Source organism: Rhinolophus hipposideros (genome assembly GCF_964194185.1).
Source record: "Rhinolophus hipposideros genome assembly, chromosome: 1".
NCBI classification, from domain to species: domain Eukaryota; kingdom Metazoa; phylum Chordata; class Mammalia; order Chiroptera; family Rhinolophidae; genus Rhinolophus; species Rhinolophus hipposideros.
In genome coordinates, this window is record NC_138047.1 from 57,534,877 (window position 1) to 57,561,779 (window position 26,903).

Genomic DNA, 26,903 nt, shown 5'->3' on the forward strand with positions numbered 1-26,903 from the left:
ACGTACATTTGTATGTGTATATAATCATATTAAATTTATAACATGTTTTTCTTACAAATTGACTTTAGACTGTATGTAAAATTTCATATTCTGACTTTTTAAAAAAGTGTTCAAGAGCTTTTTAAGTTTCGTGGTATTCCTTTAAAATATGGTTTTTAACAGTTATAAAATACACTACACAGCTGTTCTTTAATTCACTTACCCTTTAGTCAATGAGATTGTTCCCAAATTTTCAGCAGAATAGGGAAGGATATAAAAATATTTTTCTAGAATTCTTTGGGCAAATCTTAGAGTAGATTCTTAGGAATAGTATTACGACATCAAGGACTATAGATTTCTTTTTAAGGTTCTTTGTATGTGAAGAAAATTGTTTTACAGAAATAACATCATATTCACCAGCAGTGAATGAAGTTGCTGATTTCAGTCAGTGCTTTTCAACAGTATTGAGTATTGATAACTAAAACATGGAAACTTGTTTTAATTTACAATGACTTTGATTGCCATTGTTTGATCTGTTCATATTTATTTACTTTCTCCATTATGTTTTGTCTTTTGCCAATTTTTCTACTAGGATACCTATCTTTTCACACTGATTCGTGAGAGTTCTTTTTATATAAAGGTAATAACCCTTTGACTGGTATATATGTAGAAGATTTTTTTCAGTTTCTCACTATTATTTGGATGTTGTTTATATTTTTAGTGTTTATGACTTTTTAACTTTTTTGTGATTGAAATGATTCTGTTTATTTTATTTTATTTTTCTTTCATTTGCTATTGTGGTTAAAATCCTCCTCATCTGCCCTTTTCAAGTATTCCATATTAATTTTCCATGTGAGCCTTTTAGTTCTCTAAAATATCACTCCTAAGTTCAAGGTTAGATTTAGAGCTATAGGATAAAGGATGAATATTTAAACCACATTTAATAGTTATTGAGTTCTTTAGAGATATTTCTCACTGAGCAATATTGTGAGACTATCAAACATCTTCAGCCTGTGGTGTCCTTTCTACGCCCATTGTTCTCATTACATTGTGAGGGGAGTGTCATGTGGGGGACCCTGCTCGCTGCACCATTTGTTGTGCAGGGCGGCCTGCGGGGTCTCTGGTCCTGTTCCCCACCTAAAAACGCAGGATATGGTGAGGCCAAAAAGGAACACCCACGGAGCCATAGATGGGGGGTTCATACCACAATATTCTCACTGGCAGCTGGGTTGGAGAAACAGGAAACAGGAGCCACACGATCTGCAATCCTCACTCTGCCGCTTGCTGGCTCAGGCACTATCTTCTTGCTAGCCCCCATTTTTCTGGTAGCGTAGCCACAGCAGTTATATTAGTGACCAATGGCTCACTGGTTACAGCTGATGGTCAACTAGACACAGCTGATGGCCATCCAATCACAGTTGATGGCCATTTACTACCTGAGCCAGCACCTTTCTATGTGAGGCCGAGAGCCTGGAAACTGCACTCATGGCTCTGTCCCCACAGGGAAGCAGAGTTTGTCACCCCAAACTATGCCTTTTGGGATATTGATTATTTTAAGCTTGTTTTTTTAAGACAAGAAAGATTCAGGAAAAAAAACCTTTGACTTTCCTTCAAGGAATTTAAGTTGAGGACCTGCTCCAAAAAGGGAGCTGTCATCACAGATAACTATAGTTTAACATAAAAGAGTGTATGATAGAGAGGAACCTGGCAAGACCCATTTGATCAAAACCCTCTCTGTGTCCACTGTTAAAGATGGCCCAGCAAACATTTATTTATCAAACATTTCTTTCCATCTCCATGTGAATTTCTTTCCTGCCCTTTGAAGTCCCAAAGCACAAAACCCCTTCTCCTTAGTCCAGAATGATACATATAAGCCTTAGTTACCCAGTGTGTCCTCGGGTGTCCTATTCTTATGCCACCCCCCGCATGGACATCCATAATAAACTTTGGCTATTTTATCCTGTTCATCTGTCCCATGTTAATTTGATTATTAGCCCAGTTAGAAGAACTTAGAAAAGTAGGAGGAAAGGTTTTTTTTTGTACCCCACAATTTTCAAACAAATGAGTCCTGTGATGTGTAGGCAGTGTTTACTCTTCCCCGAGTTTTGTAATGTTTCCTTCAATTGGACTTCAGGCTTGTGGTTTTATGTGAACATGAAATGGAATTCTTCCTCTGAAAGTTTTTATTGGCCATTATGTTAACATACATAGAACCAGAACCACCCAAGATTAAGATGTAAGGTGGTAAATAACTGGACCTACTTATTAATATGTAGGAAAGTCTTTAATAGATTTAGAATTGTAGAAATATGTAATTCTATGTATTTTCACATATTGAATATGTATATTTATGTATCTTCACTGCTATGTTGCACATAAAATAACTAAGAGCTAAAACTGGTTTCTATGGCTGTGTAAGTGTTTCTTAGAGCCACACAATCATCTGTGTGCTCTTTAATGTAAATTTTTTATTAGTTAAATCAACAGAGAATTTCTCTATTTAACTTCAGTGGAATTTATGCACATAGAAAATAGATATGTTAAAAACATTGCATCTGTGTATTGCAAGACAGTTTATTTGTTGATCTATAATGGTTTTAAATAAATATTTTAGAAATTTTATAATTTTTGTGCTATTTTTTTCTGGCATTTCTTACTATTTATTTCAAAGATGTTGGCATTGGAAAATTTAGAGCTGTGCTTTTGGAATTATCATCAAACCAGTTTATAAAATAACTAGGTCCCAAAAAAGAAAAAGGTTCACAATTGAAGCTGATTTCCCCTTTTATTTATTAGATTTGATCAAATGATGAAAATTTGACTCAATTAATGGTAGTCAAACAAATGTAACTATCAACTTGGAAATCATTTAAAGCATCTCACAACACATACATACACACACACTACAAAATATAAATAGTTGAGGAAACTTTGATGAATGGAAATAAATATAAGAAAACAGTAAGGGGCTGTATTATTCTAGGAAGTGCCCAAACTTCCATAGTTGTTAGAAGTAGGTTATGAATTTGTTTCTACTGTGTTTCCCAGAAAAGAAGACCTAGTTGGACCTTCAGCTCTAATGCATCTTTAGGAGCAAAAATTAATGTAAGACCCAGTCTTATTTTAATATAAGACAAGGTATAATAATAATATAATATAACATAACCTAATACTGGGTCTTATATAATATAATATAAGACCCGTCTTATATTAATGTTTGCTCCAAAAGATGCATTAGAGCTGATGGTCTGGCTAGGTCTTATTTTCGGGGAAACACGGTAAGCTTACTTATAGTCAAAGGGAAGAGAAAAACAAAATTACATAATGCACAGTCTCCATAAGATGAAAACACCATTGTCTGGGAGAAGCACACTTCTGATACTGAGACCTAAATATTTAAATATGATAAAACATTACACATAAAATAAAAAATAAACTGGGAAATATTTGAAATAGATGTGACACTCAGAGGGTTAACAGCCCTCATGTATTTTGATGACAAAAAGATGAATCATCTAATAGAAAACTGTAAGGGACATGAGCAGGCAGTCCTCAAAAAGATATACAAATAACTAAAACACATTTTAAAAAAACCTGTTTTCATTAGAAATAATAGCAATGCAAATTAAAACATCATAGAAGTCAGTTTTTTTGCATATAGAATTGACATAAAATAATATTAATTATTTTGTGGCAGAAAACTGGCAGTTCCAAGCACTGCTGCTGAATATGTAAATTGACATAATTTTTCTGAAAGGCATTGTGTAATACATATAAAAAGTCTTAGTCCACTTACCGTTTGACTCAGCAATTCTATTAGCAATGTATCATTGAAAATAACCTCAGGTATAGGCATATTTGGTAGCTGCAAAAATGCCCATAACAATATTGTTTATAATAAGGAAAATTCAAATATTCTCAAGACTCAACAATGAAGTTTTTATTGTAATAAACTATGGGACATCTCATGTATCAGAATAACAGTGGCACTATAGATTAAAATTTCTTGGCATGCCAAGATGTTCACAATATACTTATTAGAGAAAAATCAGGTCATAAAACAATATATAAAGTATTATTCTGTACCTAATGTTAATGACTGAATTATGTTACCCCAAATTTATATGTTGAAGCCTTAATTTCCAATGCATATTTGAAGATAGGGCCTGTAAAAGGTAATGAAGGTTAAATGAGGTCATAAAGGGTCCTAATCCCATAGGACATGTTATGTCAGCCTGACCAGAATAATATACCAAATATGGTCCTTTATATATTAACATAGAAAACTGGCCAAGAAAATCACTCGAAGGAATTATTATGTGTGTAAGTGACCATTGGGTAGTGGGTATTATGAATGTTTTCAACAGCTTTCTTCATTTTTCATACTGTCTTCTAATATTTGAAAATGGCTGATATTGTTTTATAAAGAAATAAATTGCTTTCCATTTAAAAAACAAACAAAAAGGATTCTCTTGGTGGGGCTGATGATGTCTTCAGCAACTTCTGTATAATACCATTATGAATTTTATTTTCTAATGATTCTCGTTATACTTAACATCAAACATTGAAGTGTACTTCCTTTCAAACAAATTGTACAAAGGTAAAATTATGGCTTTAATCATGGCATACTGATCAAGGTTGAATTTCAAATATTTAAAGAAATACAAGAACTCATGACCTTCAGGCAATCTTCACTAAATAAATTTCATAAAACTTGGCTTTTAGTAAGAATTAGACAGGAGTGGCAGAACATCAAGGTGATCAAGGGCTCCACTTTTGGATCCAGGCATCCTGGATTTATTCCCTTTGGCCCCTTATTGAGCTATTTCCAGAAAGGCATTTAAACTATCTAAATCTCAGTTTCCTCATCTGAAAAATAGTATGATAATATTAGCTCTCTTATAAGATTCTTGTAAGAATTAAATGTGATAACACTTAAAGAGAACCTACCATAGAACTTAGTTCCTAGGGTGGAGTGTAGTAAATACTCAATAAATGTTAGTTATAAAATAGTATAATTAGTTGAGAGTTCAAGGTCATATTTTCTCTGAAGGAAATATTCTGTGAAGGACTTCAAATGTAGCTGTTCTGCATTTCTGACAGGAGCAGATCTGTTTGCTTTTCATGTCTATTGTTATTAGTTCACACATAAAATTAAAGCCTCTCAACCAAACTTGTTCTTGAATAAATAGTTACCCTGACTTCATTAAAGAGAGAGAGAGAGAGAGAGAGAGAGAGAGAGAGAGAGAGAGAGAGAGAGAGAGAGAGATAGCCCAGGAAGTAGTTCTAGGCTATTAAAAAACAACAAAAAAAACAAATCCCACAGTTTTGTTCCTAAATTAATATCCAGTTTTATAACTTAATATTTTATAACTAAAGTAATGGACATCTGTATAGGGTATTCATATTTCACATATTAGAATATTTTGGCTGTATAGGATTATACCTCTTTATAGAAATGTATAACAATTATTTGTAGGGTATGAGTTTAAAAAAATGAAGAAATCATATATAAAACTAATTATTTGGGTTTTATTTTAAACAGTAAAAAGCCCCCCAAATCTAGAGGTCAGTAAATTGTCAGTGACCTTAACAAATTATCCATATAATAATATCCGCTGCAAATCTGTCCTTTGCTTCTGGAACATAATTCAACCGTGCATACCTTTTCCCCGGTACTTTAGAATTACAGGGACTATACACTAAACAGCTATATGCCTTACTGCCTACAATTTGTAAATGGACAGGCTGGTGAGAAGTTTCTGGGGTGAACAATGTTTTGAAAATGTTGCCTAGATGGCACCTTTTTGTGAAATATATTTTAAAGACTTAACAGCACCAAGTGGCCTAAATGAATTAGAATCCCTCCCCAAACCCTTAAATTAATATCAGGAAGCAATTTAGACACCAAAGAGAATTGAGCTCAATGTGTTACTCAGATGAATAATTGAAGCTTTTGAAGTGGGTGATGGATCTTACTAAGTGATTGCTTCCTTATAAATTTCTAAACAAGAAGTCTTCATTGAGAAATGGTTGGGTAGCTGCCATTTGTCACTTGGCCTATGCATGTTTAATCACCTGCATTTTCAGGCCACTGAAGATGCGTTCAGTATATTGTGGTGGCTTAAAATAGTTGATACATCTATTGAATACCCAACCCAACTTCCCCAGGGAGTGCCACAAGCACTGGGAAGGAATTTGGCTTATTGTTATCTTTCTGAGCCAATAAACCATTATTGTTGTGAAAAATTTCAATGACAGGTAATGGATCACTGAGGAAAAGAAATAGGAATCTTTATCATTTTAATAGCCATTTAAGTTTTCACATTTATTTTTTAAATTATGTTAAAATTTTACATCAGACTTTTTACATCAGACTTTTTACATTAGTTATAAAATAGTATTAGTTGAAAGTTCAAGGTCATATTTTCTCTTGAAGGAAACAACTGGATCTGCAATAACCTAGTTCAGATTATTATGCAAACTGTGCATCATGAAATTTATCAACTACATATAGTAAAGAAATGACGTAAAAGAATCTAAAAGGAGAGTTTAATTTCCACCACCCAGACTAGTATCATAAACTTCTATTCCTGTTTACATAACATAAGCTTTTATATATGTGAGATGTTTTAATTTACCCTGGGCCAAAGGCAGTCTAAAGTTAAGAAGACAAGCTCTAGAAGCAGAAGCACTGTGGTCAGTTATTTAACTGACCCTTCAGTTCAGTTATTTAATTTCTCTAAGCCCCGCTTTGCTTACCTGTAAAATGGTGAGAGATGGTACCAAGCACACAGGGGCTTGCTGAGGGTGAAATGACACAGAAGGTGCCCGGGCTTCTGTGCAGTGATTTGCACATGGTGCCAGTACATTCATTTGTCTATCACTGAATCCTCTCACCTGTTTACCTTCTCACATTACACTGCGCTTTTTAACAGCTACATGGTCATCTTATAAAGAATTAGGTATTGATTATTCTTCTTTAGATCTTTGGCTATGTCAGTTGTCAGTCCAGAGCCAGCTCAGTGACATTGGCTGAGCAATGTAAAACATGAGATTTAGGAAGAGGTCTTTTTATGCTCATGCAATATGAAATGCTAGATATTTTCTAAGCTGTATAAGCTTGTTTTAACAAAGGCAGGCAGCAGGTGAGAATTTATAATAGCTAAATTCCATATATTCTTGTTCCTGCTTGATAATTTGTCTCTGGTAAGTATATAATTTTTTTCACATAGTCTCAGCTTCATATGTGTGCTGCAGAAAGAAAGAGCATATGGAATATATACTGTGTATGTATACATATAGCGATGTTTGGCACTGGCCGTGTGTATTCACATGCATATACATGCTCACACTCAGACTCTCAGTCTATGGATGTCTATATGTAGAGAGAGACAAATATATGTATAGATATGTATTCCTTCTGCTCTTTTCATTGTGTTACGCATGTCGGAGGCAGGAAGAATTCTGTTCTCCTCCCTATTCCCTACCCCCCACAAGCTGGAGGGCCAGAAGGTGGGGCGGTACCTCAGGATAATGGCAGCAGAAGGCAAAGGGAGCAGACAGCTGGCAAGCTCTGCCCCAATATGCTTCCCTGAAAGAGGCGAGGAAATTTCAGAAGATGCGATGCCTGAATGGCTCACTTTGCAGGAAAAAGAAGAAACAAGATAAAATTCCTAGAATGCCGTCCATTTTAATAGGTCTAGAATTGACCATCTTATGACCATCGCTGGTAAACTTCCTCAAAGGTGTGAGTTTATATACATATTTCGTCTTGGAAAATATTTGAGAAAGAAATGTCAACTTTTATGACTCATGAGAGCTGTTCTCATAAGCATAAAAAGACTCTGCTAATGCTAGGTGTCTCCCTGGAATTTTCTAGAACAAAAATGTACATTGAAACCTCTGCTGTCTTAAATATTGGAGCATGAGAAATTCTGGATAGCAGGTCTCTTGTCATAAGCACTGCAACTAAACTGTTTTGAGTAAAACATTTTCAAAGGTAATTTATAAGATGGCCTCTTTGCCATCTTAAGCAGATCATTCTAATTTCACACTTTCTTGATGATTCAGGCTCATCATTACAAGCAATAATTTTTATTACTAAAACAAAGTGCTCTTTGGGACCGTGGGAATGTATAGGACTATTCCCCTATTATTAAAATTTTTATTTTTATTTTTGTGCTATGGGCTATTATTTCTCCCAAGGTCTATTTTGTTACTTTTAAATAAGTTGTCTGCTTGAATTATGTAGCCTACTTTTTTAGGATATTATAAAAATAGGAAATAATCTCCAAGTGAGGGCTCAAGATTCCCTTTTCTGGAAAGGCTTTGTACAATGTGATGAAAGCTTCCTTCTTGGGCTGTGAGAGGTGAGGTTGATTAAAAGCTGAATTCTGAGTAGCCTAGGAATTTTTGTCTTTCTTGAATATTAAAATTTTTATAGTATGTTACAATGTTTGATTTTGCCCATAAATTTTAATGTTATTTTCACAATTAAATTATGAACTCCTTGGGGCAGAGTCCACATTGTAGGCTGTTTTCTTCATTCTTTACATTACCATATATAGTACTCTACACATAAACAAGACAATCACTTATACACTGATTCCAGGCTATGAAAAGTACACTGGTTAATTATTAATTATTTTTGTAGTACAGAGGTATTGGATGGGGCTATCAAGCTAACAAGTTAACTTCAGCAACTCCCAAAAGTGCAGGGAGACAACTCTATTCGTGGGACAAATAGGAGTGTTAACAAACGAAGAGTTTTAGGGTTCAGTTTATTCAGCTACATGCTGCAAATATTCACAGATGGGTAAGTATGTATGGGTCAGAAATGTAGATGGTAGAAGTGATCAGTAGATGTGATGTGTGGCAGATTTAGTTTTCTTTAGGATACTAATGATCAGTACCATGATTTGGGAGTGCAACGTGGTCTGACTGCCATTTTGAAATTATTTGCAAGTTCAAATTTGCAAAAGCCCGTTTTCCTAAAATTAATATTTTGAAGTTTCAGCAGCGGAAGCTATCCTCTTCTATGCACACTATGGAGAGGAAAACAAGCTCTAATCTTAGATTTTATATGGCTTTATTTTATATGCCCGAACTCATAAGATTAAAGCATAGTTAAACTCATTTATTTGTATGTTTTTGATATACTTGAATATTTTATAGCTTATAAGGTAAGATATTATGTGGGAGAGGAGGTCATTGATATGCCAGTCTTTCTCAACAAGATCCAGCTGTTTTCTATGTCATGTTGGTTTTAAATTAGGTAAGAGTCAGTGCATAGAACTCTTTGTATTCCTCACTTCTCCACTAGTTATTTTTGATATGCTTTCAATTAACTAACTTTACCTAGTTTTGATTGCTCACCTTCTCAGGCAGCATTTCTTTATGCGAGAATTAACTCCACATTATCCCTTACCATTGTTTTCCTCTTTTAGGGGTATTTTCCCTTTCACTCTCCTCTATGTGACTCCTTGAATGAGTGTAAGGATAATAATGCTGTGTTTCATGCACCTCTTCCTCACTTAATGCTCTCCTTACAACACCCTTTAGCACCAGAACCACAAAATGTAAATTTTGTAAATGTAAATATAAATGTAGCAAGCTTTTAGGATCTATATAGAGATAGTTAACTCAAGCTTGAGCTCATGAAATAGTTGCATTGTACATTTCATTGTGTAGTTTTCTAAGTGTAAGCCTGTATTAATTGAGATGCTTTTTGCTCCAAGTACAAGAAAACTCCAACTGCTTAGATAGTGATGGCATGAAAAATATATAAATGGAGCCATTTCAAAATGGAATCAGAGCTGCCATCCCAAAGGAAGTGCCTTGCGTGTCTTATTTTTTGAATCTTTGGAATGTTTGAGCTGGGCAAAATAACCTTTGGACTGGGCCAATCCGGCATTGTCTTACAAACAACTATTTGTAAAGCTAACAAGAAAGCAGACATCCTGGCCACAAGAAATGATAGATAATTATGGAAATTCTTTAGACTCAGTAAACAGCCTTGCCTAGCTAGAGAATAACTTTATTAGCACCAATAGAAATTCATTTCTATTCATGTAATTATTTTCCTTTATTTTCTCATAAAAACCCCTTGCATTCACCCCATATGTGGAACACTCTGGGTTTCTTGCCTGAAAGAATGCTTTTCAGGATTGCAATGCTTTGATCTCAAATAAGTGCTTGTTGCCTCTCACTTTAGCTTTTCATTTCTAAGGTTAACAATGGCATTGATAATCTCCTGTGGGATTCAGTAAGGATGAATGGCTCAAAGATGTTATCAAGGACTCGTAATGTCTACTTTTTCTTTGCTTCCCTCAACCTCAACTTCATTCTAAATCTGTTTCCACTGCTGGTTTCAAGATGACTTTCCTCTAGCCATCAGACAAATCATTATATGCTTCTTTGTTCACAAACAATAGGAGCATTAAAAATATGCTTCTCAAAGTATAGAATACTAGGTGTGACAGTTAAGTTTTCGAACTTGTTGCACCAATGTCGCTAACTTTTTGTTTTTTCTTTTTTTAAATTTATTTATTGGGGTGACAATTGTTAATGAAATTACATAATTTCAGGTGTACAATTCTGTATTACGTCATCTATAAATCCCATTGTGTGTTCACCACCCAGAGTCAGTTCTCCTTCCATCACCATATATTTGATACCCCTTACCCTCATCTCCCACCCTCCACCCCCCTTACCCTCTGGTAACCACTAAACTATTGTCTGTGTCTATGAATTTTTGTTTCTCATTTGTTTGTCTTGTTCTTTTGTTGTTTTTGGTTTATACACCACATATCAGTGAAATCATAGGGTTCTCTGCTTTTTCTGTCTGACTTATTTCGCTTAGCATTATACTCTCAAGATCCATCCATGTTGTGCTAACCTTTTTTGATCTCAGAGGGATTATTCATTATGAATTTGTAGCAACTGGACAAACAGTTAACCAAGTTTACTATTTGGAAGTGCTGAAAAGGCTGCATGAAAAAGTTACACTAAAATAACTTGAACTTTTTGCCAACAATTCATGGCTCTTACATCACAACAACACACCAGCTCACACGTCCCTGCCTGTGAGGGAGTTTTTAGCCAGTAAACAAATAGCTGTACTGGAGCACCCTCTCTACTCACCTGACCTAGTCCCCAATGACTTCTTTCTTTACCTGAAGATAAAGCAAATACTGAAAGGAAGACATTTTGATGCCATTCAGGACATCAAGGGTAATACGATGACAGCTCTGATGGCCATTCCAGAAAAAGAGTTCCAAAATTGCTTTGAAGCGTGGACTAGTCGCTGGCGTTGGTGCCTAGCTTCCCAAGGGGAGTACTTTGAAGGTGACCAAAGTGATATTCAGCAATGAGGTATGTAGCACATTTTCGAGGATGAGTTCATGAACTTAATTGTCCAACCTCATGTATATTCTTCTCTTCAATCTGTTTATGACAACTTAAGTCATATGTCCATTTTTTTTTTTTGACTCAAAACAGCGTTAGGTGAAGGCTGCACTCTCCTTGGCTTAGATACATAAGATTGCCCCTTCTGGGGTGGAAAAAGGAGTGAACAATGTGCAAATCAAGTTCTTTTAGGAAAAAGAATTGAGAGAAGACAGAGGGTGTATCTTGGGAGACAATCAGTGGTGTCCATTACAATATTCATATTGCTGACATCATTTTAGAAACAGAGCTGTTGATGTTTCTGCTTATTTCTGAACTGCCCAGCTCTGCTGCATATCACATCCAGGTAGGCCTTTAATAAACAGTGATGTGCTGGAGCTGGCTTATATTGGTTTTCGTCCACTGATTGTTGTTTCAAGTTCAAGAATTTTGCAATTTGTTCATAGTTTTAAATTAACCATAGTGGGATTATTTATAATAAAAGACCCAACTCCATAGGATTATTGAGTGAGGATTAAATGAATAAATATGTACAAGTTAAAACAGTGTCTTGCAAAGAGGAAGTCATATATGTGAGCTGTTATTGTCATTTAAAAATACATTTTTAAGACGAAAATACCACTGACTTTGATAAATAATAAGTATTATCTATTGATAGTCATCAAAGGGAAATCAATGTGCTCATATTATATGTTCTTAACCACACTGCTGTACTTCTTTATCTTCATTTATACATACAAAAAAACTATTATTAACTCAGTTATTTTTACTTTTTAAGCTATCTCCAATCCTTTGGGGAGCAAGGTAAGAGATAAATTAACAAATAATTGTATATTACAGAAAAGTTGGGAAATATGAGTAGGAATAATGAAGGAAAAAATAATTTTTTAAAAAAGGAGTAGCTTTATTATAGTATAATTACACTTGAGCTAAAACTAATTAAACTTAGTGCAATAATGCCATTGGTTGACCTATGTTGATAATAAGAGATGTAGGAAATTAATATGGGAAATATGACCTGAAAGTTTCATTATCTAGAATACTCATTACTACTATTTTAATTGGTTTATTTCAAATATTTTTCCCGAGTTTGTTTTTTAAAATATATTTTTGATCATAGTGGATCTCCTTTATTCATTTAATATTACATTGTAAGCATGTGACCTAAAACATTTCCTACATTATTTTAAGAATTCAGTAAATTTTGGAAGTTTCCTTTTTTGGGAGGGGGGTAGATATAGTTTATTTTTTAATTAATACTGTCAATTTAGTAAAACTCTTCTATTTAGTAAATTCATCGAATGACTGAAATGTTATAAATTTCAGTGACTCTCGATTCTTCAGGCTGAAATTCTTCAAATGTATCTTACTTAGATAATATATTTTCGAGATTTATCCTTTTAGGTAACATTACCAGTCACTGAAAGCATACTATTATTACATTGGAAGCAAAACAGGATAAAATCTATGTCCATTATCCTTGTTTTTGATAACTTCTTGCATTTCTTACTGACTTTAACTTCATGCGTTTTTCTATTCACCTAAGGCCTGCCTGGTGGGTGGTTGGTGAAATTGAGTATATGCCTATGCCAGTATTTGTGGAACAAAAACGGCTTGAAAACAAAGCTCATATTAACATGTATCCTGTTTTCTATGCAAATCTGTGGGTGTTTTTTTCTCCAAGCATATGCATATCTGAAATTCAAATTGAGTGTTCCTTACCTCATGCTCTCCTCTGTACCTCTAATGAGGTGGAAAAATGTACATTAATGATGGAAAGTTATTTAGTGCTGAATAGAGTTAATTGCTTCTAATCACTGCTTACATCCATCTGGTTTTATGGTAGACAACAAACCTCTTCATTGGGCTTGCACATTAGACATATTGTAAATCACAGGGATGAACTGGCATCTTGCATATTGTGCTTCTATTAGTGAAGCTGCATTTTTACATAGCCTCAATGGCAGGTACTGGGATGGAGCTCAACTTGTCCATGTTCTGTTAGAACTGCAGGGAGCGCTAGCGAACTGGCTTCCCCAGGTCCACTTGGAAGGCGATAGAAAGCTACTGCCTATCAAAGACTGGATGAAAAGCTGTGGAAAAGCACCAGAGACTGAGATAGCATGGTGCCTTTGCTGTAAAATTGGCATTGAAGTGATAATATTGGCAACTGAGTATTTCTTTTTCTGAAAAGCTTGAGGTTAAAGCTTTCATCTACTACTGTGTTTTCCCAAAAATAAGACCTAGCCGGACAATCAGCTCTAATGCATCTTTTGGAGCAAAAATTAATATAAGACCCGGTCTTATATAATACCAGGTCTTATTTATAAGACTATAATATAAGACCAGGTCTTTAAGTATAATATAATATAATATAGCATAGCATGATATGATATGATATGATATGATATGATATGATATGATATGATATAATATATATAATATCAGGTGTTATATTAATTTTTGCTCCAAATTATCATTTGGCAGAGTAAACAGGGAAAGTATTGTATGAACAAAGAATCGAGGTTTAAAACCAAGCTAGATACAATCTATTATGTCTATCTCTAATAGATTCTTAAGGTTGAAAGATTTAAGTAATATTTTATCAGAACTTTAGGATGATTAAAAGAAACCCATAAACACATGAATTATGGAAAGAAATAGCTTTATTATAGCATATTTACATTTGAGCTAGAACTAATTAGGATGTTAGTGGAATGATGCCATTGATTGATATCTATTGGTAATAAGAGATTTAGGAAATTAATGTGGAAAATATGACCTACAAATTTTGTTACAATCTAAAATATTTGATAGGCTGTTATAATTACCATAATATCCTACATTGTAGGTGATTTTTATCAGTTAAACAAGGAACGGTGCCTAAATCTTAAAAAAGAAAGGAAGGAAGGAGAGGAAGAAAGAAAGAAGGGACGTGTGTAGGAATCTGTGTCACTTTTGCTTTCTTTGATGCCTGCCTTCCTGTTAAGAGTGAATGACTTTAGAGAGAGGTAACTAAGTCAAAAAAGGTAAAAAAATTAAAGTTGAATAGTAGTTTAGGTATTATCTGGTAACACATACTGTCCTCATTTCACAAATGACTAAATTGGTGCCAGAAAAATTAAGTGATTTGTGCAACACACGTCAAAGAGCTACCTTTGTGATAGCACCAGAGAATAGATGAATGCCATGTATCTTCAATGAGACATCTATTAAGTTGTAACCCAGATTACCAATGAAACTGAATCATGCATAATATGCTCCCTACCTCCACATTCCCCATTTTATACTCTATTTTTTATGAAAGAAATGGCAAACAAGATTTTATCTGCTTTTTCTTTGAAAAAACAACTTAGGCAATATAGTGTATGGTAACTATATTTTCAGTTCAATCTCTATGTGTAAAACTCTGATAAGTCCTAAAAAGTTTTCTGAATCATCAAAAGATTATGTAGTTTGGAGTAATAATTAAGTCGAATTTAAATATTAATAAAACTAAGATTTATTAAAAGTGGGTAATCTGTGTATGTCATACATGATAACTATTGGTCTATATACTTTATACCTATCAGGGGTGTATAAATGAAATATCACCATAGTTCAGTTTCTTGGAATAATTATTCCAACCTTACTCCTGCTATTTTCTAATATTTTAATGGTTAGTGGATTTCTGTATTTTCCTTGCTTCCTCTGTTCCATTTATAATACAATTGAGACACAATTGAACAAAATCAATGTAATTTAAAGTTATTTTGGAAAGATTTTCAACCACAGTTTTGGTCTCAAGATTTTGCTTAGATTCTTCATGGCTCAAGAGAACTATGTGCTCAATTCAATTCATGTCTGCACACAATGCTCTTCCTTTAATTCTAGACTACCTTTGCAAAACTTTTCACTCTAGTAAAATATTTACAAACTCATCTTCATTTCTCCCCCTTTTTTTGGTTGGGAATTGTTCACTGTATATATATTCATACACATATACAGAAGGTGACAAAAATGTATACATTTTAAGAAAGGAAAACTGTATTAAAATTGTAATACTCAATATATACTGATAACAAAAGGTGAATACAAGTCACATTTGACTTCTGAAATTACAAAAGATGCTCAAAGTGATTACCATCAGCATCCAGACACTTCTGATTATGGCGGACTACTGCTTGAGCAACGTTGACCAAAGTGTCCCCTTGTATACATTTTCTTGGCACCCCTGGTGTATATGTATGTGTATATATTTATATACACACATGCAAACACACATGATATATAACATACATAATATATATATACACCTTGCATAACATATATACATGATGTATAACATATACACACATAAGTATAGAATTAAATCATGAAGGAACGTTTGTAAATGAATTATGTCTCCTTTTTAGTGTCCACAACAATATTTCAGTATATTTTATTTGTAACTCATCACCTCACTAATGATTTAATTGGATTTGATGATTGAAATAAAATTTTTTAAAACTCTATTTTGGCAGTATCTTTTCCCTCCTTCCACATCTTTAACATTCAACATGAGTGGAAGGCCAATATGGGCTTGGTCGATTGGTTGAGGGTTAAATAAAGAGTAGCCATTATTCCCATTGCTTTAATTACGCCATCCTCACGCCAGGATGGACCTTGCTCCATTTCCCTCCGGTAGACCTGACAGACTATAACTGACCTAATTGATACCAGATGACAGCTCAAATAAGGCCTAATAAAAAAGTAATCACACTAATCTAATGAGCAAGCTGTTATGATATTGGCTTATAGGAAGCTGTTTTTTAATCCCTCCATTTTTCTTTTATTCTCTATAACCAGTACTCCCAACCTCTTTTTCTGTTATTCTAGAATCAGAGAACTAAAATGGACTTCAGGGAGAATATCAGCTCTGTTTCGTATTCTTTGCTCTATTAGATATGCAGTGATATAATCTTTTCTATCTTTTAAATGTAGAAATCCCAGACATACTGAAAAGTTGGAAGACTAGTATAATAATCATATACAAACCCACCATTTACCTTTAATCATTGTAAACATTATTTTTGTCATGTTTTCTTTGCATTTATATGTGTATATATTACATATTATAGTATATGTTATATATTATTTCTGAATAATTTGAAAATAAGTCCATTATAATAGTCCATCCCAGAATATTTTAGCATATAGTTCTTAAAAATAAGGGATTCTCCTACATTATACACAGTATCATTAACAATTTAACAATAATATCCAGCCTGTATTCAAATTTCTCTAGTTGTCCCCAAATATCTTTTTTAAAAAAATAACAAAATGTGGTTTTGTTTTCAAACCACATTCAATTGAAGTCCCATTAGTTTTTGAACAAATAAAATGTCTTAGGCTTACCTTGTACTTTCCTTCTCCTAGATCTGAAACCAACAATTGTCCCAAGGAGCCCATGATCAAGATCAGGGTTACTTTATACATTGCTACAGCAATGTTGTTACTTCTATTACTTTTCAATGGAATAGCTGTGTGTGTGTGTGTGTGTGTGTGTGTGTGTGTGTGTGTGTGTGTGTGTGCGTTGAATTCCAATTAATATTTTTCTTTAAATTTTAATGCTATAGTGTTTCTTAACTTTTGGGATTATTATATATGTGGGTATATATATATATATATATACCCACATATATAATATTTATGTTAAAGTCTTATTATCTAATAGCATTAGCATATTTATTTAATTGCTTTTTCCTATAATACTTATAAAATGGTTTCTAAATTATAAAACCATATTGCATCTAAATAAAGTTAAATATTTCTCTGCCAGTTGTTGTTTTTTTAAACTGTATAATAAAGCAGGTATATCCACAGTATTGTGCTCAAAAGTGACTTGGAATAATATTTATCTGCATGATTAGGCTATTCATTTGAAACATGCATAGTTAAACTTACTTGCTTGCAATTTGGGGGTTCACTTTTTAATTTAAATTTGTTTTGATTATGTAAAAAGATTTACATGGTTCAAAAGTCTATATACAAGGTAGTATTCATAGCATTCTCATTTCTTTTGTTATATGCTTCACTATGTTTCTCATAACTCCACCCCATATAAATAATTTTAGTTTCTGTTCTATCCTTCCAGTGTTTTCTTTTCTTATTTTTTAAAGACACATTTATTCAGTGTCATGATCAGACTATTACATTTAGCAATCGATAGCATGGGTGCAAAAAAAAAAAAACTACATTAAAACCCTTTGTTGGAATGCTTTACACTTTCCACAGAACAGAAACTAAAATAATCTGTTATACAATTAGTCATAAGTACAATCCTTGAGTTTTTTGCCCATACACATGAATATTGTCTAAATATTTCGTAGGGGCTAGACCCTGCCACCACTGTGCTCGGCTGAGTTCACAAATGTGTTGTAACCTATAACGTCCCTGTCACTTCTCTGGCTCTCCTCTCCTGCTAAGATATGGTGGCAGTGGGGATGGCTGTCATGGATTTGGTAATGATGGAAGCAGTTTTGGAAGTGGCGGAAGCTACAACGATTTTGTCAATTACAACAATCAATCTTCAAATTTTGGACCCATGAAAGGAGGAAACTGTGGAAGCAGAAGCTCTGGCCTCTATGGTGTTGGAGGCCAATACTTTACCAAACCACGAAACCAAGGTGGCTATGGTGGTTCCAGAAAAAGTAGTAGCTATGGCAGTGGCAGAAGGTTTTATTTACTGACAAGATCTAGTGTTTTCTTTTGTAACATTAAGCAAAAAAGACTGATCATGAGGTGTCAGTTCTTTTGCTCTTGGAGGTTGCACATGCAAGTATGAGAGGCAGGGTTCTTGTATCTGGAAGTCTAGAAAACCACAGGGCAGTAATCCAGAAGTGCCAGGTTCAAGTGTGAAATGAGAGGCAAAGCCTGTCCAGGAGGCAAAACTCTGAAACCATGTGGTCTGAGGTAGCCTAAGGCCTGGGTAGCATAAGCCACTGTTGCAGAAGCCACCTATTGCTAGTGCTACTCTGGTCAAAAGTCACAAAAATCAATCCATTACCAATCTCAAAATCTTCAGCAGACAGCATAAGCTCTCTTTTTTTTTCTGTTCATTTGTTTGTTTCTTCAATCAGATTCCTTTATTTTTATTCATATGGTGGATATGCTGAACATGTGGGCCTCATGCACATTAACTCTTCCTAGATTTGAAGATCTCTTACATTTCCTAATAAGTACAATTTTTCGAGTTTAATTATTGTTATTATTTGAATCTTTTCCCTATTGCTTTTCACTTAAGAAGCTAAATTGATATACCTTTAGTAAGTACCTAACCTCAACACTCATTATTTATATTTCTCTACTCTTTTAAAGAAAGAATACTTGTGGCTGTTTCATGTTCAATATATGTTGAATATCTCCTAGATCCTTTTTATTTCTATTCTTAGAAATCAGATATTTGTGCAACTTTTATTTATTCTGTAAATTACTACCTTTATGCTTCTTCTTCTTCCCCTCCTCCTCCTCTTCCTCCTCCTTTTTTTAAAAATTTTTATTGGGGAATATTAGGGAACAGTGTGTTTTACCAGGATCCATCAGCTCCAAGTCAAGTAGTTTTTTTTCTTTTTTTTTTTCAGTCTAATTGTAGAGGGTGCAACTTAGTTCCAAGTTATTGTCTTCAATCTAGTTGTGGAGTCATTGTTTTCAATCTAGTTGTGGAGGGTGCAGCTCACTGGCCCATGTGGGAATTGAACCGGTGACCTGCGCTCTAACCAACTGAGCCAATCAGCCACCCCTCTTTATGCTTCTTAATTTTCTTGGTTCTTTAATTTCATCTCCACTTTAAAAAAAATTTCTTTAAATTCTTTATTACACAAATATTACATATCAATTGTGTAAATTAAAAAAAAATAGATGTGAAAATGAGGGAAATTCTCCCCCTTGCCACCCTGTCCTTCTGAGATATCTGATGTAAACTCTTTGATATTTATGCTCTCATATTTTTATCTGCTTATAGAAATATACTGGGGATGCCGAAAAATGTATACAAGTGGACACTTTGGTCTATGTTGTTCAAGCAGTCAGTCGTTCGCCATAATCAGAAGTGTCTGAATGTTGATGGTAACCACTTTGAGCACCTCTTGTAATGGCAGAAGTCAAACATGACTTGTATTCATCTTTTCTTATTGGTATATATTGAGTATTAAAATTTCAATACAGTTTGCCTTTCTCAAAATGTGTATATTTTTGGCACCCTCTGTATATATAAATATGTATATATTTATATAAGCAGTTAAATATATACATATAAGGCCTGACAATTAAATTTGCAAACTCGTTGCAATGATGTTGCTAACATTTTTTTATATCAGAGGGATTATTCATTATGAATTTGTAGCAACTGGACAGTTAACCAAGTTTACTATTTGGAAGTGCTGAAAAGGCTGCATGAAAAAGTTAGATGAAAAGGACCTGAACTTTTTACCGACAATACATGGCTCTTGCATCACGACAATGCACCAGCTCACACAGCACTGTCTGTGAGGGAGTTTTCAGCCAGTAAACAAATAATTGTATTGGAACACCCTCCTTACTCACCTGATCTGACCCCCAATGACTTCGTTCTTTACCCAAAGATAAAGGAAATATTGAAAGGAAGATATTTTGATGCCATTCAGGACATCAAAGGTAATATGACAACAGCTCTGATGGCCATTCCAGAAAAAGAGTTCCAAAATTGCTTTGAAGGGTGGACTAGGCGCTGGCATTGGTCCATAGCTTCCCAAGGGAAGTACTTTGAAGGTGACCATAGTGATATTCAGCAATGAGGTATGTGGCACTTTTTCTAGGATGAGTTCATAAACTCAATTGTCCGACCTCGTATGCCACATTTTCTTTACACATTCATCCATAAAAGGACACTTAGGTTGTTTCCATGTCTTGGCTATTGTGAATAATGCTGCAATGGCCAAGGGAGTGCAGATATGTTTGAAAATTTTTATAATAAAATTTTTAAAAAATCACTAAAATAATGATCATGCATTTCACAATTTTTCTTTTGCTCCAAAGCACCTGTTCAATTTTCCACAACTCTCCTTAGCTCTCTTTTCTATTTCTAAAATTGTACTCTGATGCATTGAAACACAATGCTTTCCATAAGTACCCAGATTCTTTTCTATGTTAATGTTTATAGCATTCTTCAGAAGCTTATAAAATTTCATCCACGTGTCAAAAATAATAGTTACTTGGCTTTCACAATTGTGTAGCACATGCCTCGCAAAGTCAGGGAGAGAATCCAATTCTCCAACCCCTCCGTTGAGTTTTCTATCCACTGATTTAGACTACTACTAAATAATGAGCCAGGTAACTCACATAAACACCCAAATCCTTCAAACATGTCATATGAAATGAGAATTTGTTCTTAAGGATAATATCTGTTAGGGAGACTTTTCTATAATATCTGACAGCCCCAAGATTTTTGGGGTGTTTGACACTACCATGGGGATGTAACTGAGCATAGCAGTAGAATAATCAACACTGGATTGATTCATGCTTTGTTCGCCTCATCATGGATTATTTTCTCATTTTGTCACAGGGAAGACAGTGTAACATGTGTCACTGAGAGGGAGCATGGATTCAAGATCTAGTTCGGCCACTGTAACTTTTATGGCTGAGGCAAGTGCCTTGTCCTCTTTGAGCTTTATCTGTAAAATGGTGATAATAATACTTACCTCACAGAAGTGATGGTGAGGATTCAATGAGATAAGAATATATAAAGTACCTAGGACAGTATCTGCCATGTGTCGAAACCATCATTACCTGATCTTAGCCATTATCAGCTAAGAAGCTTCTTTCCTTGTTTTTTAACTTGTGTGTCTTAATACTACTTTGGATGAACTGAATTCATGTATTTTCTTTCTCTACAGCCTCCACTGAAAATAGAAAATTAAGCATCCTTCCATGTCTGTATGATATGATTGTACTGTCACTAATTGAAGTGACTTTAGAAAACAATTTTTGAAAATCAAATACTAGTTTTTAATATGTCTTTCAAAATCTAATTTATCAATTCAACCAATTTAGATATGTGGGACTATCATTTGAAACCAGTGTATGTTGGAGGAGTAGTATTGATTTTGCCTGTCCAGCATTTATTATATCTTTATTATTATTTTTTAAAATAGCAATCCCTGTTTTTCTTTTGAGAACCACTCTCTCCCGGTTTTGGTCTATATGAGGAGTCAGCAAACTTTTTCTTAAAGGGTCGTATAGTAAATAGTTTAGGTTTTGCAGTCTGTATGGTCTCTGTTGCAACTACTCACCTCTGCAATTGTAGCATGAAATCAGACATAGACAATACATGAATAGGCATAACTGTGTTCCAATAAAACTTTATTCACAAAAGCAGGTAGCTGACTTGTGGGCCATGGTTTGCTAACCCCTAGTGTATGACATTCACATGAAAATACTTTCTCCCTCACTTTCTATTTTAGGTATAGGTACATGTGCCAGAATTGGCTAATAAGTATATTTTATCCATCTGGCCACCGTGATAAGCTCATGATGGACATTTGATTTAAATAGGGCCAATTACAATTAGGCCTAAGACTTTTGTATTCTCTTTTAACTGGAGTTGCTGAATTGGTGGAATATATTCCTAAGATTACTGGTGGGTATCTTGTCACCAGAATGGAGAAGTCCACTTGGTAGTATAACCACCACAGAAGAACACAGAGCTGAGAAACAGAAAATGAGAACTGAGACTTTTTGTGTCAACAAGAGTTAGTTGGTTGTTTCAGGAAAACGTTTCCAGAAAAGAAAAGGCTACAGAACCAAAAAATTACTGTTTATGTCAGGTGATGCTTTTAAAAGAAATCTTCCTAGGATAAAATGATTTTGGGTTTATCTTTTGCTATAGAAAGTTGAGACTTTGATTAGACCCAGAATAGTTAATTATTTTAGAAAAGTTTCTGTCCTGTAAGTTGTCATTTCCTTGCGCCATTGCCCATTACCAAGAAATTCAGTGGCTTTCTATTTAAGCACACTTCCAGTTAGACTGCACAATTCAAAAAATAATGTCAACCCTAATTACCCCCAGGATGGACAATTATCAAGGTAAATGGGCCTATATTTAATTGGCCAAGGAAAAGAAATAGTCTAGATACTTTCCAGACAGTATAAATTCAAACTCACAGACACTTATTTTTGGGTTAATGTAGACAACAGGAAGCTGTGAATTTAGGTCACATTGTTTTGCTTTTGTTGAACTGTACCTCGAAGCTTTGCTATTAGTTTACTTGTTGCAGTTAGTGGGTGGATATAATTAAGGATTTATTCTCTACATATTTTAAAAGTGTCCTTTTTATTGAGAATCCAGGAGAAAAATTCTTTCAAATCTCAGCCTAGGAATAAGTCTGAGTTTTTTCAAATCAATTGAGTAGTTTTTTTTTAATCTTATGAATACCATAAATCGTGAATTTCTCTTTGAGCAAACTACTAAGTTATTCAGTGCTCAGTTTATGACTCACCCCTATTGAAATGATAGGATCTTATGGCATATATTTTTGAGAAGTATTATTCAGTCATCATTTTTCTCAGTCATTATTTTTATCCCAATTTCCTAATTAATTTTCATTTATCTACATTACGCTTCCTTGTTGATAGTGAACAGTGAAATGTAAGCCATGACAGGAGAAAGGAACCAGGAAAAGAAAGTGGGAGGGCATCACAGGCTGACTTTTTTTTACAGCTTAACTCAGTGTTTTGCCTGGACTGACATTAGGTTTCTTTTCTGGTACAGAAGCTAGGCACATGTTTGGTTTGTATTGCTTCTAAAATTTGGCGACTTTCAAAAAAGAGACCTCATCTCTTTGGGGACATAAGCCCTAGAGTTGAGAGCACCCACAGGATTCATGCTTCTCTGGCACTGGGGTTCTCTTTAGGGCTTCACCAGATGGAAAACTAGTACCTCAGAGCCACTGAAGTGGTGAGCTAACACGCTGTATCGACAGATGGAGGACCCCAAATGTGAATGAAAACAGCTTCAACTTGAAAAGAAAAAAATTCTGAATTCAATCTATGTAAGCAAATACCCTTATCAAACCAATTATCTAAAGGAATTGGTCGAATGGCTATCTTAGTGACTCCAAGAAAGAGATATGTACCTGTCCAATATTTTGTTAATACCTTTGAATAGATTACACTATGTTGAGAAAGAATAATGTTTTTCTCTTTTAAATGTGAACTTTATGTAGGGTGGAGTTCTCTCTCTTTTTTTTTCTTCTTTTTTGTTGTTGGTGACAACAAAATAGTCAACAGTTTTGGGCAAAGAGAACTCTAGGGTAACAATTTCACTATATATGTTTGGAAAACCTTAGGTACATCCGTACACTTATGGTTTATCTGAATGTAAAGAAATAAGTATGTGTTAATTCGGTCAGATAAATAGATCATACTTTCATTATTCAGGAATAGAAGTTATGACTGAAGTTATGACATGTTTGTCTCAAGTAAAAAGTCTCTAGGTTGATCCCTATACAATACTTCTAACCATTAAATTCTTTCCTATTTCCAGAAATACTAACATTTATGCAAGGAGGATACTTCTAGTGCTTAGTTTAGTTCTTGTTATTAAATAATTTTTATAGATTAATTTTACCACTTAGTTATCATAACTCTACAGATCTTATAAAAATCCATTTTTCTTTTGTTAATATTTTATATCCGTTCTACCCAATGCAAAGAGAAAGTTTTGACAAAATTATCATAGCTATTTTAACCTTTTCTTACAAAGCTTCTATTTGTTTCTCAGCTTTAAAAGAAGTCCAGATGATACCCATATTGCATTCCACTGAACACCATTTCACATGTTCTTGGGTTTTTAAGTGTCATAAAAGTTGAAAAGCATTTATTTTATGAACTGTAATCTATGAATGTAAATGTGCTTCAGATAAAAATCATGAATCTCCACCTAAATTTAAAAGGATCTCTAATATCAATTTATAAAATTCATTTTATGGGAGTCAATTAGATTTTTTTCCCCTCAGGTTCTGACAATCTAAATTCCATTTAAAACTGTTTTTTTAAATTCTGAGGAAATTATACAGCGATTTGAGGGGTAATATTTATTTTAGGAATTTAAATTTGAAGAACATTTTATCATTTAATTAAAATCTTAACTGTATCATTGCTGACAGTAACACTAGTAGGCCTTTGATAAGTCAGAGTTCTTCAGTTAAAACTGAATGAAAGGATTCAAAGTTGATTTTCCTATTGCAGTTCTCCGATGATGTTTCATTCCTGCCATTATGAACATAGAATTCATGCAGCAAAAGTTGTAAAGGGCCACACAAACAGAGCCACGTCTGAGGTGGAGGGGAACTTAACAGTCATGGGACCCTTCTGCACGAGTGACAACACAGTATTGGTCATGATGGTGCATGGTCCGCCATCTGTCTGATAAAAGAGCTCAGCATGCTAAGTGTTATTGACAGGAAGATGGGAAAACTGCCTCCTTTGGGGTGGGGGGCTCTGGCTGACCCTTCCTCAAAGCCTGGCAAACTTTCAAAGGTCTGTTTCTTCAGGGTAAAATACCATCAATCTGCCTGCCTCAGTATTTCCCTTTTCTTAGGGTACACACAACATTCTCTATGAAAGGAAAAAATTATTAACATATTCCACTGATCTAAAATTATGTGATTTAGGTGCCTAAATTCGGTAGGTGCCTTTTATCTATAGCTAAAATTTACCAGGTACTAGAGGGACTTCTGATCAGCAATGGAGGTGAATGGCATGATGGTTCTAGTGATTTCTGCCAAGTTAAAAGGATGGTAGGCTGAATGTAGTCACATCTAGCTGCTCACCCACACAGTAATATGCAAGTGTGGTTAGATTTCTCAAGACAGTTAGTTTTAAGTGGTTAGGGAGCATATGTGGAACTTTAGGCCTTCAGAGGAGGGCTGGTTTCTTTTCTTGACAATAGCCTGTAATTTTTTTCTTCTTTCTTTTTTAAAAACAGCTTTATTACAGAACTGTACACCTGAAACCTGTGCAATTTTACTAATCATTGACACCCCAATAAACTTTAATTTTAAAAGAAACAGCTTTATTGAGGTATAGTGTACATACTACAAAATTCACCCATTTTAATTAAGAATAGAATTCAATGATTAAAACACTGTCACCGATCACCTTTTACTTAAGTAGGCAATCCTCTTCATCTTGACAGTGCTTTATAATATTTTGTGGTTAGGATTATGTTACTCTGATTTCTATTTGCTTGTTAAACTATGGGCAATTACTGAGGGCAGTTTTATAATCACCGATGATTAGTGAAAAGAGAAACTTAGGTCTAAGCATTGCAGAAAAGCTGGTTCAAGAATGTGATCCTCAAATCTTTACTTCTAAATTTTAAACGTAGGCCTCATTTTTCTTATCATGACAAAATATGTGCAGTTTATTTGGTGCTATAATTTGGATTATTTATTATATGCCCTATTACTACAAATCAACAAATGAATTTATCATATATATGTCGGATAAAATCTAAATTGCTGACTTAATGTCTATATGGGTTTGCACTTAAAACAACATCTTTTTAAAGGCTTTGCAGGATCCCAATTTATGAAGTCTGTATCCTAGGCAACTTCAAAGTTTTCTAAGGAATATGCCAAATAGACAGCTGCCGTAGCTACTACCAAAGAACAAATCTTTTTCACCTTGGCATCTGGTTTTTCCTTTTGTTGGCCAAAAGAAGCAAATTTCAGTATTGTCTTTAGCTATCCAATAAATACCAGTGGGAAAGGCCATTGGGAATACTGGTGAAGAGTAGTTGTTTGTTAAATGCCATAGGGCCTACTTTTTGGCTATTAAAATCAGTTTTCTGAGGGGAAAAAAAAACAAAAGCTATGGTAATCCACGTGGTTTAACTGAGATTTTTCTGCGAATTCCTTCTTCTTATAGAACACTATATGTATGATGGAATGGTATGCTATAATTTAAAAATGATTGTAACTTAAAACTTGAAATAAATGGTGTAACGAGATTCTAAAGTACAACATGGATGGCCATACTTAAATAAGATTAATTTACAGAAATCCAATATAACAGAGAAAATGGGGAAGATATATTAAGAACATTGCAAAAGACTCATCACAATTTTCTTTTTAAAAAATCCTCTAGAGTGTTATTGTATTATTATGTATATTGCCCAGGTTATCTAGGAAGCAGCTTGACACAAAGCTGATATGCTCATGCTTTATTGGGGAGAGCAACCTCAGGTAATAAGAGTGAAAGAAAGGAGAAATTAGATCAGAAAGAAGGAAAGCAAATAAAACCATTTGTTAACTAGTTGACTACAGATTCATGGAAAACATGGTGAGCTGCTCAGTCACAAGCGATGTCTCCCGAGACGATGTCTGGAATCCCTGTGCCTTAGAATGATCATCAGCAGGAAGAAAGCAGTGAGTTTATTTGCCATCTCCTGTTTGATCCTGTGTCTCTTTTGGCCAAAGTTCATGCCATAGACACTAATGTCATTGTACTTCTGAATT